We start from the raw sequence: 13278 nt of genomic DNA, 5'->3' as shown, positions 1-13278 counted from the left end.
ATGGTATCGATACCCCCTACAAGTATCAAAACCAAAATTAGATTCGATATGGCCCCGTATCGATACCCTTACCATAGGTATCGATACCACTATAATATGGTATTGATACCCCTATATGGTATCGATACCAAAATTAGTTTCGATGTTACCCGGTATCATACCCTCACCATGGTATTGATACCACATCATTAGGTACCGATACAGATTGAATCAGTATCGATACTTCTCAGATGATTTAGCCTAATTTTTGCCTATGGTATCGGTACCACTTCATTAGGTGTCGATACCCCTGCCCAGATTTTCTAGTTTTTAACCTGAAATTTACCCAACTTTGGCCAATTTTCCTCTCATTTTCCCTTAACAATACTATATAACACTTCTCTACTTAACCCTGCTTCCTTTCCTTCATTTAGACACTTAAAACATCCAATATTCCTCAAGAGAATTTATTTCTAAGAATCACACCACAATTTCTAATCTGTTATTTCACTCAACAAATGCTTTTAATCTTTTATTTACCTTAATGACAAGCCAATTTTACCAACAAACCTCAACAAACCTTCATATATTAACATATCATGATAAAACCCATTTTCTAAAATCTCTTTAATTTCTTTTATCACATTGTTCTAATCCCATCTAAACCTTCATTAATCTTCCATCATGTAAAAGGATTCATTAACTAGCAAAAATTGAAGGAATAAACCATTAGATTAAAAACATACCTTTTAGCTTATGTGAGAACTCTTCTACGGAGAAAAAAATAAGAAGAATAAATAAAGCTTTTATCACCTAATCCCCTTTTCCTTTATTTTTTATACCAATTTAAAATACATTTAAATTCTCTTTCATATAAAATACAAAAATGACCTCTTAATAATCCATAGTCATAATTTAGTCTTAACCATTAATCCTAACCATTCTCATTTTTCATTATTAATAGAATAAATTCTAATACTTTTGAATCATTTCAATATAGTCCCTAAATCGATACTTGGGGCATTACATACATAGTTTTTTACATAGGCCCAATATAAGCCCATTTTTTTGTTACAATATATGCATTAAATAAATAAATAATAATAAAAACCCTAATCTTTAGACATATAACAGTCAGTTTTAGGGTTTTTGGGGGCAATTTTTATTGTTTTGAGAAGTCAAATATGGGGCATTAATTATTGGTTCATTTTTTAGGTCGTGACATACCCAATCTTGGTGAAAAATCCCAAGTCATATCCACCCTTTATTGGATTCCATCCAATGGATATGGATGCTTCAATCCAAGTGAAACAAACACAAATGGATAAGAGCCATTAATGAGGAGAAGGATCCAAGGGCCTCGTTTGTGCCACGTCATCGATCCATGTCAAGAAAGCACAAACATATCTCAACTATTGGATCTAGATTTGATCCAATGGTCAAGATTTTATCATTCAATTGTCGGAGAGCTCGTTGACTCGTTGCTGACGTGTGGGTCACATGCTTTAATCCGATCGTTTTCTTCATTGAGTCACTGTCGCATCGCTACCGTCTTCGCCGCTAGGCAATCATTATTTCAAGCATGAAAAATCCAAAAAAAAATAGTGAAGTTTCTAGCATCATCTCTAACTAATTTTGGGCGGGATTAGTAAAAATCCAGAGCCATTTTCCAAGTATAAATAAGTGTTAATCAATGGATTAAACAAGGATCATAATCCATTCATCAAAACAATCACCAATCCATATAAAATTCATAGAAAACAAGGAGAAGATGAATAGAGCTCACCGTTGTGGAGGAGTCGATCATCATGGTCAAGCTTCTTTTAAGTTGAGGTTTTTTCACCTTATTTTTCTTTGCATATTTTCGGTTATAGTAAAAGAATGTTGGCTAGATTTCAAAAGTGGTTGATGGCGAGGCACGGTGGTCGAAGTTTATAGTGGCCAGTGAGTTTTGGTTTTGGGTCTTGGGTAGTTTAGGTGGTTGAAGATGGGTGGATTCTTTTGAATCCGGGTTTTAGACTTAAGATCAAGAACTCCTTGGTAGGTTGGGTGTGTTCTTGGGTTTTGGATTTTGGATTTTGGTTTAAATATAAAGTTGGTATTGTTTTTCTTTAGATCTAAAAAACAAGAAATGAGTTTGATTTTGGTGTTCTTGAAGATTAAACAATAAAAGAAATGAAGAACAAGTTTGATGTTCTTGTGGTTTTTTTGGCTTTTGATCTTGAAAAACATTTATGAGAAGAGTTTTGGTGTTTATATTAGATAAAAACGGGTCTTTGGATGAGTTTAAGGATGAACATTAAAGAGGATTTGGGGATGAGTTTAAGTATGAGAATTTTTTTTCCGAGCAAAATGAGCTATTGCCTTAAAATGTTTGAGTTTTGTAGTGTGTTTAATTTCGGCTTTTTGTTTATTTTATTTTATTCACCAAATGCTTGTAATTTGTTCCCCGAACTATGATTGTATTCAATTTGGTCACCAATTTCATTCTTATTGCTTTGAAAACTTTATTAAATGTGTTTAATTATTAATATTAAATGCCCATTTTTTAGTCTTTTAAAATGGTCACACGTTTAATTGTAGCATTAAATCTTTAAATTTTTAAATTTTTAAATTTGATCACTAATATTAATTGACCTTAATTCTTTTAATTAAGCCTTAGATTTTAAGTGCTTTAGTTATTAATTAAAACCTTAGTTTAGGTTCCTTAATTAGAAATCAATAAGTTTAACAATTTCCTTTTAAGATTGTTTCCTTAATAATATTAATTAGAAACACATAAATATAATTTCATAATTAATTAAAAGGAATATTTGTTATTCCTAAATATTGAAAGGGGTGGTCTTTAAATAACTATACATTCTTATTCAATATTTTTTGAATAAATGAATATTCTATCCAGTGGTCACCTAAAAAATCTAATAGGGTCACTAATTTTAAATAAAAGGGTAGAGATTTGTTCCTACGTTTAAATTAATAAGAACAAGTTGTTTGATTAACGCTAAAGGCTTGCTTTTGTTCTTTAAATCAAGAAACATCCTTATTCTTTTAAATAATAATTTGACTAATTTGTCAGCATTAATTTTTTTAGGGTTTAACGATAGAATAATTCTTTAATTTTAAGGATGACAATATTTCATTATTTCGATTAAAACATAAGAAATAATCGTCTTAATTTTGATTAGGGGTTAGTTTCTTCTTTAATTTGAAATAACAAATATTGCGTGTCTCTCTAAAATTTTAAAATATTTTATGGATTAAAATGATCATTAACTAAATAAATATTTGAATTTCTTAATTTTGATATGGAGGCAAATTTATAACTAGAGGTGCCAATTTTAGGCGTTGTGTGGGTGCTAATCCTTCCCCAAGGGTAATCGATTCCCGAACCTAAAATCTCTTAATCGCAGAACAAATCCTGTCTTTTTAAATTTTTTTTAAAAAGGCGTATCAAGGGTTTTCAACCTACCTAAACCCAAAGGTTGATGGCGACTAAAAAAATTTCAAATCTTTTCTAAAATTCAATTTTTTTTTAATTTATTCCGATTTTTCCACTTCGGAAAAAGTCATCGCGACACCGCACAAACCGAAAACCCAAATTTACCTTCACACCGATTTACATACACCATGGAAAAATAATTCATCCTTACTTAGCAAGGATGTTGTGTTGTTACGTCTAGAATAATTATATGCAAGGAACCAGTGTATGTAGTAAAGGGTGGGATCGTGAATATGCCATTTGTTGGTGTTGTGTGCATTGTAGGTAGCACCGGGCAAACCGGTAAGTCCTTCTTATGCCACGTCTACATCAAAGTCCTACGAAATCTCACGTAAAGTGATTAGAAAAGCATGGTCTGTGACTTCCATCAAGAACCCCATAGAAAAACAAAAATCCTCTAAGGAATAAATCAAATGCTGTCCAAGTAATCCAAATGAAATCACACCCGACGTTGTATTAGAAGTTATACTATTTGGAAAAAATTTAAAAGCCGTATAAAACTCAAAAACTAATTCGTAATAGGTAGAATATCGAATTTCAGAATAAGAACGCCAACCAATTGCATCAAAATAATTCATGACAGAATCACGCAAATGCAAGGAATCGAGAGTGTGATCAGGAATATACTTATAGACTTGGAACTTACGGTGCTGAATATTGTCAAACCGCCAAGCCTTTTCATCTTTAAAGTCAAGATAACCTTGAATTACTTCCTTAATCGGTACGGAGAAGGTGTGCCCTCTTCGATGATGCTCATAATAATGGTCGTGATCAGGTGCATGTCCATCGTGAGGAGGTGTTTTGTTGTAACTCACGAAAAATGATGGTGAATGTTGTTGTGTCGGGGTTTCAACTAGAGGAATACGTCGGCTTCAGACTTGGTTATGGTGGTGGATTTGGAAATACGGAAGCGAATTCATCTGAAAAACAAAACATATGATGCCACATTAGCACTAGTTCGATATCGACAGGAGTAGAATTTACCTCAGATTGTTCAACATGTTCAGGTACTACTGAATCAGTTGAATGAGCGACATCATGCATCGATTTTGAATGTTTGATTAATGGCATCGAATAAAACATTAGAGAGGCTAAATAGGATGGTTGGTTCTACTGTGGTCTATAGGGACCGGTAGAACCCTGCGGAGGCACCATAAAATTGGATGGAAGTAAAATGCTTGGGTTACCTACAAAATACAAATTAAGAATTAAAAATGTAAAATAAACGAATGAAAATAAAAAACGGAATTGAAAACTAAAAATTAAAAGTAAATTAAAAGAAAACAAATCAAACAAAAATGAAATGAGTTGTCTCCCATCAAGTGATATTGTTTAACATCATTAGCTCAATGACCTAATTTTAAAACATGGGTTCTTCAAATTCAATCTCCTAGACTAATTCAATCGGAGAATGTTTGTAATATGGATTTAATCTTTGGCCATTCACTTTGAATCACGCTCCTAAATTATCTTCTATCTCTACTGCTCTATAAGGAAAAATCTGAGTCATCGTAAATGGTCCTAGCCACTTTGATCGAAGTTTACTTGTAAAAAGCTTAAGTTTGGAATTAAATAACAAAACCATTTGATTAACATTAAACGATTAAAGGATATCCTTCGATCATTGAACACTCTTGTCTTTTTTTAAAAAATTTAGGTGTTATCGTAAGCGTTCCATCAGATTTCTTCTAACTCTTGAATGTGTAGTTTTTGTGTTTCTTCGATTGATTCGATTTCCATATTACATTGCCTCACCACCCAAAAGGATCGATGTTCTAGTTCAACCGAAAAATGGCACGGTTTACCAAAAACAAGGCGGCATGGAGACATCCCAATAGGCCCTTTATAAGTCGTTTGATATGCCCAAAGCGCATCGGGTAACTTTAAGCTCCAATCCTTCCGATCTGGCTTGACAATCTTTTATAAAATCGCCTTAATTTCACGATTCAATACTTCCACTTACCCATTTATTTGCATATGGTAAGTCGTGGAAATTCTTTATGTCATGCCAATCTCTTTCATAAGCGCCTCTATAATGCGATTGATGAAATGGGTTCCTCTATCATTATAATTGCCCTTGGTGTGCCAAACCTATAAAAATGAATTTTTTTAGAAAATTCACAGTAGTTCTTGCATCGTTGTTGCGGGTTGCTTTTGCTTCAACCCATTTCGAAACATAGTTAACACCGAGAATAATATAAGTGTTACCAAAAAGATGAAACGAAAGGACCCATATAATCAAGACCCCATAAGTCAAAAATTTCGCATATATGGATTGTTTTTAAAAGAATTTCATTTCTACGACTCAATTTACCTATTCGTTGACACTTTTCACATGATTTACAATGAAAATAAGCATATGCAAAAATATTCGGCCAAAAGAAATCGAATTCTAAGATCTTGTGAGTAGTGCATTTCTGCCTAAAATGACCACCACACGAGTATGAATAACATAAATTAAGGATCAAGTTCACCTCTTTTTCGGCGACACAACGTGGGATTACCTGATCGGAGCAGTGCTTCTAAAGATAAGGGTCATCCTAAATGTAAAACTGAGATTCCCTCTTGATTCGATTTATCACCGCTCTTGGTAAGTGTATCAGAATTATACCCATGGCTAAGTAATTCACCATGTCAGTAAACCATGGTAATTTTTTGTTGCGCCAACAATAAGTGTTCTTCTAGAAATTCTTCTTTAATTGGTGGGATGATAGGGATTCGGCTCAAGTGATCTGCTACTAAGTTTTCTCACCCCATCATCTCTTTTATTTCCAAGTTGAATTCTTGAAAGAGTAGAATCTAACGAATTAGCCTTGGCTTTGCTTCCTTCTTGCTCATCAAGAATTGTAATGTTGCATGATAAAAAAATGATAATGTTAGTACCAAGTAAATATGATCGAAGATTTTTCTAAAGCAAACACTATGAAAAGAAGTTCTTTTTTGGTTGTAGAGTAGTTTCTTTTAGCTGAGTCTAAGGTACGAGACCCATAAGCAATGACGTGCGACTCCTTGCCAATATTTTGGAAGATAACCGTGCCAACACTAGTGTCAAAGGCACCACACATCATCTCAAATGAATATTCCCAGTTTGGTGGTTGCATAATTTATGTCGTTATTAGCTTTTCTTTCAATGTGTTCCATGATTTTTGGCACTCCGGATTAAAGTTAAAAACTTGGTTTTTCTGGAGAATATTCCATAATGGTTATGTTATCTTCAAAAAATCCTTGATAAATTGTCAATAAAATCCTGAATGGCCAAGAAAAAAATGTATTTTATCGTTACAAGAAATAATGTGTCCTAGAATCAACCCTTTATTGACCATGAAATGGCATTTTTTCATAGTTTAAAATAAGGTTGTATTCTATGCACCACTTTGATAAATTAAAAAGGCATTCAAAAAGTATTACCATATACCGTGAAGTCGTACATGAAAACCTCTATATATTTCATGACAAAATTAAAAAAAAAACAATGAGCATGCAATGTTGAAATGTGGCAGGCGCATTGCACAGTCCGAAGGGCATTCACCTATAAGAGAACATTCCGAAAGGGCATTTGAATGTCGTCTTTTCTTGATCTTCAAGTGCCATTGCGATTTGGAAGAAACCTGAAAATCCATCGAGATAGTAATAGTAAGTTTTACATGGTAATGTTTCTATTAATTGTTGAATAAAAGGTAAAAGAAAGTGATCTTTGCAAGTTAAAGAGTTCAACTTCCTGTAATCTATGCAGACTCACCACCCATTTTATACTCTAGTTGGAACTAATTCACCTTCCAGGATTTTTATTACTGTAACACTGGTCTTCTTAGGTACAACATGAACCGTACTTACCCAACTACTATCCGAGATTGGATAGATAACATCAACATCAAGAAGCTTATGAATTTCCTTCTTCACCACTTCCATCATTGGCGGACTTAGTCGACGTTGTCCTTCTCGTTATGGTTTAGATCCTTTTTTGATCTTAATCTGTTTTATACAAGTTGAGCGACTCAACCCCTTAATATCGACTATGGCCCAACCAATAGCTTTTTTATGAGCACGCAAAACCCTTACAAGATCTTCTTCCTCTTCCTTGGTTAATTTGTTTGACACAATCACTAGTAAAGTATCGTTATCGTCCATAAATGCGTGCATCAAGTGATCCGATAATTCCTTTAATTCGATCTGAGGAGCCTGTAAACAGAAGGTAAAAGTTTAGATTTTGAAGGTGTAGTAATTTCATCAGAACAAATAGAATTAATGGAAAAAGTTTGTTCAAACTCCCTAAATTCACCATCAAAGTCTTCCAGATCCTTCCAAAATTATCAACAAAGTTAGTTTCAATAAATTCATCAATTGTAATCTCAATCACATCAACAAAATTAATACTTTGAACATTTTTAGGACACCACATCGCTTTATAAACAATAAAATTAACAATCTCACCGTCGAATATCATTATGTCGCCCAAGGAAAATCTTAGATGAATTATTTGAACGTTCATTTTTCATGTCAATGACATAGAAATTGGTTGAAAAGATTAGCTCGTTTACTTTAACTAAGACATTTTTCGAGAGTCCTTCTGGGTAGATAACTAAGTGGTCCGCTAATTAAATGGTAACTTTTATGCCCTTTAATGGTTCGACTGAAAGAGTGTTGTAAACGAATAAAGGCATCACGTTTATTGAGGCTTCCAAATTGCGCAACACCTTTTTAATGCCCACTTTACCCATTTTGCAAGGTATGGCGAACACGCCTTGGTCCTTCAACTTTGGTGGAAGTCATCGGGTCAAAACCATAGAAATGTGCTCTCCAATGTTTACTTTTTCATGCCATTAATTCATATTTTAGTAGTAAAAAACTCTTTCAGGAAACGTATATAACTTGGGACTTTTATGATTACTTCTAAGAGTGTGATGTTGATCTCAACTTTTCGAAAGACATCTAGGATCTCATTCTCCTCAGCTTATATTTCTTTATGAATCTTAGTGGGAAAGAATGTGGTATGACATATGGGGATGGTGTAGATTCGGGTATCTAATTCTCTCTTTTTTTAATTGTGATATCATCCTCCTTTTGGGATTTGGCATCACTTACTTTATCTTCTTCATGGGATTCGGAGTCAACCTTCTTGCAGACCAACTGTTTGATAATTATTCCGCTTCTAAGAGTGATGGCACTCACATTCTCGCTTCGATCTAAGAGAGAAGCTTGTTGTGTGATTCTAAGTGGCCCAGAATTTGTGCCAATTGACTGATTTGTTTGTCAATTTCTTGTAAGTGTGACTCCATGTGATTTGAATTTTTTCTTGGGATTATGCCAATCATTCCACGAGCGACTCGAGTGAACTCTTTGGCAGTTAACATGGTTGCGATGGAGACGGTCTCAATTGGTAAGCTTGATTAGGCCTTTGGTTTTACGCATAGCTGAAATTAGGATGATCACACCACTCTAGATTGTAGGTATTGCTATGGGGATTATAGGGCTTTGGGGAGGTCCCGAAAAATTACCCACAACATTCACTTATGCGCTCGCTTCTTCTTGTAGGGTTGGGAAGCAATCGATTAGTTGATTTGGCATCGTACAAATCCCATATACTTTGGATGATCAATTCTTTCCTGCAATAAGGGAATTAACAAATTGGTTAATTTGTCAATTTTATTTTCAAGTGAAAGGGTAATTACCTCTTAAACCCGTCGGCTAGGTTCACTCATGGCGCCAAACTGATGAGAGTTGGCTACCATCATTTAAATTAACTTCCTTGCTTGGTTTAGTGTCATGTTGACGAGATCTCCCCTACTAGAAGCGTTGATCATTCTCATCTCCATGAGAAGCAGACCTTCATAGAAATATTGTAGAAGTGTATGTTCGGTCAATCCATGTTGCATACAGCTCATATAGCTTCTTGAATCACTTTTAGTAGTTGTAAAGCGACTCCTCGTTCTTTTGTTTAATTCTTAGGATGCTTGAGAGAATACGATATAGAGTGGTTGTTACACCTCAAGAGTCGCGGCTAGTTCACAGATGGTTTGATCACCCATTGGTTCTGGTTGTTGTACATTGTACATTAGATCAGCAATGGGTGTGTTATCGGCGTCAATTGAATTGGTGGATTATGTGGAATCTATTAATTCCTCGTATGTGGCATTAGTTGTGTCTTCTAAACTTGCTTGTTCTTGTCGTTTCTTTCTTTTCTTCTGATGTGTTTGACCGTGAATTCATCTCGCTCGTATTTCAATTTCTGGATCAAATTCTTGTAATGTGCCCAGATTCATCCTATTAGTAAATAAAAAATAAGAAAATTAAATCAATAACTCTGCTGCAGTCCCTGACAACGTCTCCAATTTTGACACGCATCATTATTATGTCAAAATAAATAGCCTTATTATCAATAAAATAAATAAGAATAAGTAAAATAGTAAGAGTAAGGGTCGATCCACATGGACTAGGAGTTTGACGATTTCCTCGCTTTTTATCTTGTTTCAGGTGTGATTTGTAAAAGAGATTAGAGAAGAGATTTTGGAGAGTTGAATTGAAGTAATAAAAATGATTAAAATAAAATAAAATGATAAATTAAAAAAATAAATTCAATTGGTAAAAATCAGCCTTGGGCTAAATCTTTTGCTTCAATTTTAATCGATCTTTGAATAGGCTTTTACCTTTGGGCTCATGCCGGTTACTATCTACAGGGTCCAACCCTTGTACCTTATTTTTCTCTCAAATGAATCGAGAATCTAAAATCAATTTTTCGGATCTCAACTCTTTTTGAGTTAATAATGGCAATCGCTTATTAATTCAGCGCTTTTGAATTACGGAAAAACCTAAATCAAATTCTATCGTCTCAATTGAGAATTAACCCGATTTAATTTTCCCTTAGTGGACCAACACTAAGTGTGTTCACAATAAGTCAAATGTGCCACAGGCCAATCCTTCCTCTCAACTAATAAAATAACAACGTGCACTTTTTGAAATGAAATCACTTTGATTGTAAAAGGATGGTCGATTACCGATCCTTGATTTCTGGAAATTAAAAATGTAACCCTTGAGGGTATGAAGTGATTTTTTATCCTCATGACTTAGAATCGAGTCATTGCTTTAGCCTTTGGCTATGAAAGAACTTAGCTAAGCATAATTGAATTCATGCTTAGCATTTTAAGAAAGTAAACTAAAAACTTGAAAAGAAAAAAATGAAAAAACTTTTTATAAAAACTAAAAGAAAGAAATAAGAGTTGAATGAATTCTGAATGAAGAAATTGATGATTAGAGGCTTACCCCAATGGGGTATTTAAAGTCCTCAAAAACACTAGAAAATAATACTGAAAACAAAAGATAATACTTAAAAATAAAAATAAGATAAATCCTAATTTAAAATATAAAAAAAATCGGCTAAGTCTCTTTCTCCACCCCGGTATTGATTGAATCTTCTAAAAGCTACTGATTGAGCCTTCTAGAAGCTGTTGTTGGGCTCCATGTCACTTTTCATGTCATCACCACATCATTGCCACGTCTTTTGCCACATCATCCACTGACTAGATGCCATGTCGGGTGTGTCATGTCCCAAGTCGTGCCCACTAATTTGGCCACGAATTTAGAAAAATAAAAAAATTGTACGATTTTATTATTCTTAGCATAATTTTTTGAATTCAATGTCCTGCATCGAAAGTGAATGAAAATGCCCAAGTTAGCAACTAAAATTATGTAATCAAAGAGTAATTGATCATAAAATAATGTATAATTTAAACACTAATCAACGGAGATCGATGGTGGAATGAAAAATGGCTAAAGTTTTGGAAAGACAATAGGTTAGAAAACTTGAGACAATATTTTGAGCTGAAAGAGACCTTGTATTAATGTTACTATTGTTTAACACAACAATGACCTAAGATAGTTAGTTAAAACTTTGATGGTTAAAAAGTATAGGGTTATGAGAATATTATTATTATTTTTTTACTTTTATTTATTTCTATTACATCAACTATAAATAAGTAATTTACATCCCATGCTACTAAATTGTATACATTTAACTTAGTAGCCCCAGCTTATTTAAATTTTTTTACTCAGTCTCGAATCTTCACACTCATTTTTCTAATTTAATCGAAGTGCGACAAAGTGTTTAATGATAGTACTTTTTTTGATGATCTGTAGCAAGTACAAGGTAGTATCTGTTCAAAGATAACTCACAATCATTTGATATTGAACACTCACACCCTTGGCATTCCTGATGTTTGAACTCGGGACCTCAAGGAACAATAAAAATTCTTTTACCACTGAGGTCACTCAATTCCTGCTAGTACTTAAATGTTGCGTTTTGGTACTTTTATTATTAAAATTGACCTAAAAATTTAACCATCTTTTCCTCATGTCAACATTCCTCTTATGAACCTATTAAGTGATTTCAATGGTAAAAGGGAGTGTTATTTTCTCTATAAGATATGGGTTTGAGTATTGTATCTACAAGATATGTATACGCTGTCATTGATTAAAAAAATTATAAATAAATACTAATTTATAATTTCTCTATACTATTAGCCTTTTGATTGTATTTGGTTAATACACACATACGCATACACACACACATACACACACATACACATACACACACACATACACACACGCATATATATATATATATATTTATATATTAATTATACATTTTATTCATGCAGAATAAAATTGTACATGTGTAACTCATTTATAAATTGATATTTTCAAACTTGGGGTGTAACCTTGTATGTTCCTGTAACATTAGCAGTAATTATTAGAACCATTATAATATTAAAAAACAGTGAGTGACATCTAGAAAGTTATCATTTTCACCTAAGTTACAGGAAGTGATGATTCAACATAACATCTTTGTGACTAACACTTTTAATGTACTATATTATTTTGTCCTTTATATATAGAATTGGCACAAGTCTTGTGTAACCCCCTCAGACCGATGCGGGTAACCCGATCCGATCCAAGGTGTCACATTAGGGTCACCGGAGTGACCCACAGAAAAAATAACGAAAATTTAAAACTTTTATTAAACATGTAAACCCATAAAATGATTTATCAATATTCAAAAATAAACTAAATTTTCAGACTCGTATATAAAACAAAATACATTTACATGCCCCCTAAATTGGGGTATTACAATTCTCCCATCCTTAAAAGAATTTCGTCCTCGAAATTCATTCATGTCACATAATTGTAGAAATGAAACTTCCATTAGTTCTTCTATATCTTCAAGTAGTTTTTACAGAAGTACGCGTCCTCTACTAATCCTTAACCAGCTGAGTATACATTATCATCAGAACTCTCCCTCATTCCAATAAAATAATTAAAATAAATTTATCCTTGTGGAATCAATTCAGCCTTAGCTACGATAATAGGTTCATAGAGCAGTAACATATCCAAATTTCATTTCTGAAGTCAGGTTAGAATTTCTCGAATGAGTAACTCTCACATTACTCGTAAGATACTTTATAGAGTTTAGACAGACGTTAATGGTATGCCTTTATGTAAAGGTAGGTCTTAACAGATAAAAACTTCAGTTTGCTCGTTACTGATATGGACTCAACCTTGGAATTCCAGCTCAAAGAAGTACAATTGTAGTCTAGGGGCATGTACTAATCAGACATCTTTTGAAATTAGACCGGCAAGTCTATCTTAAAAATTTTAACTAAACCTAAAGCTCTGATACCACTAAATGTAACCCCTTCAGACCGATGCGGGTAACCCGATCCGAAGTGTCACATTAGGGCCACCAGAGTGACCCATCGAAAAAATAGAGGAAATTTAAAACTTTTATTAAATATGTAAACCAATAAAAT

The sequence above is a fragment of the Hibiscus syriacus genome, unplaced genomic scaffold (assembly GCF_006381635.1).
Source record: "Hibiscus syriacus cultivar Baekdansim isolate YM2019G1 unplaced genomic scaffold, ASM638163v2 tig00001478_pilon, whole genome shotgun sequence".
In the NCBI taxonomy this organism is placed as follows: Eukaryota; Viridiplantae; Streptophyta; class Magnoliopsida; order Malvales; family Malvaceae; genus Hibiscus; species Hibiscus syriacus.
Note: the sequence above shows the minus strand (reverse complement) of the source record.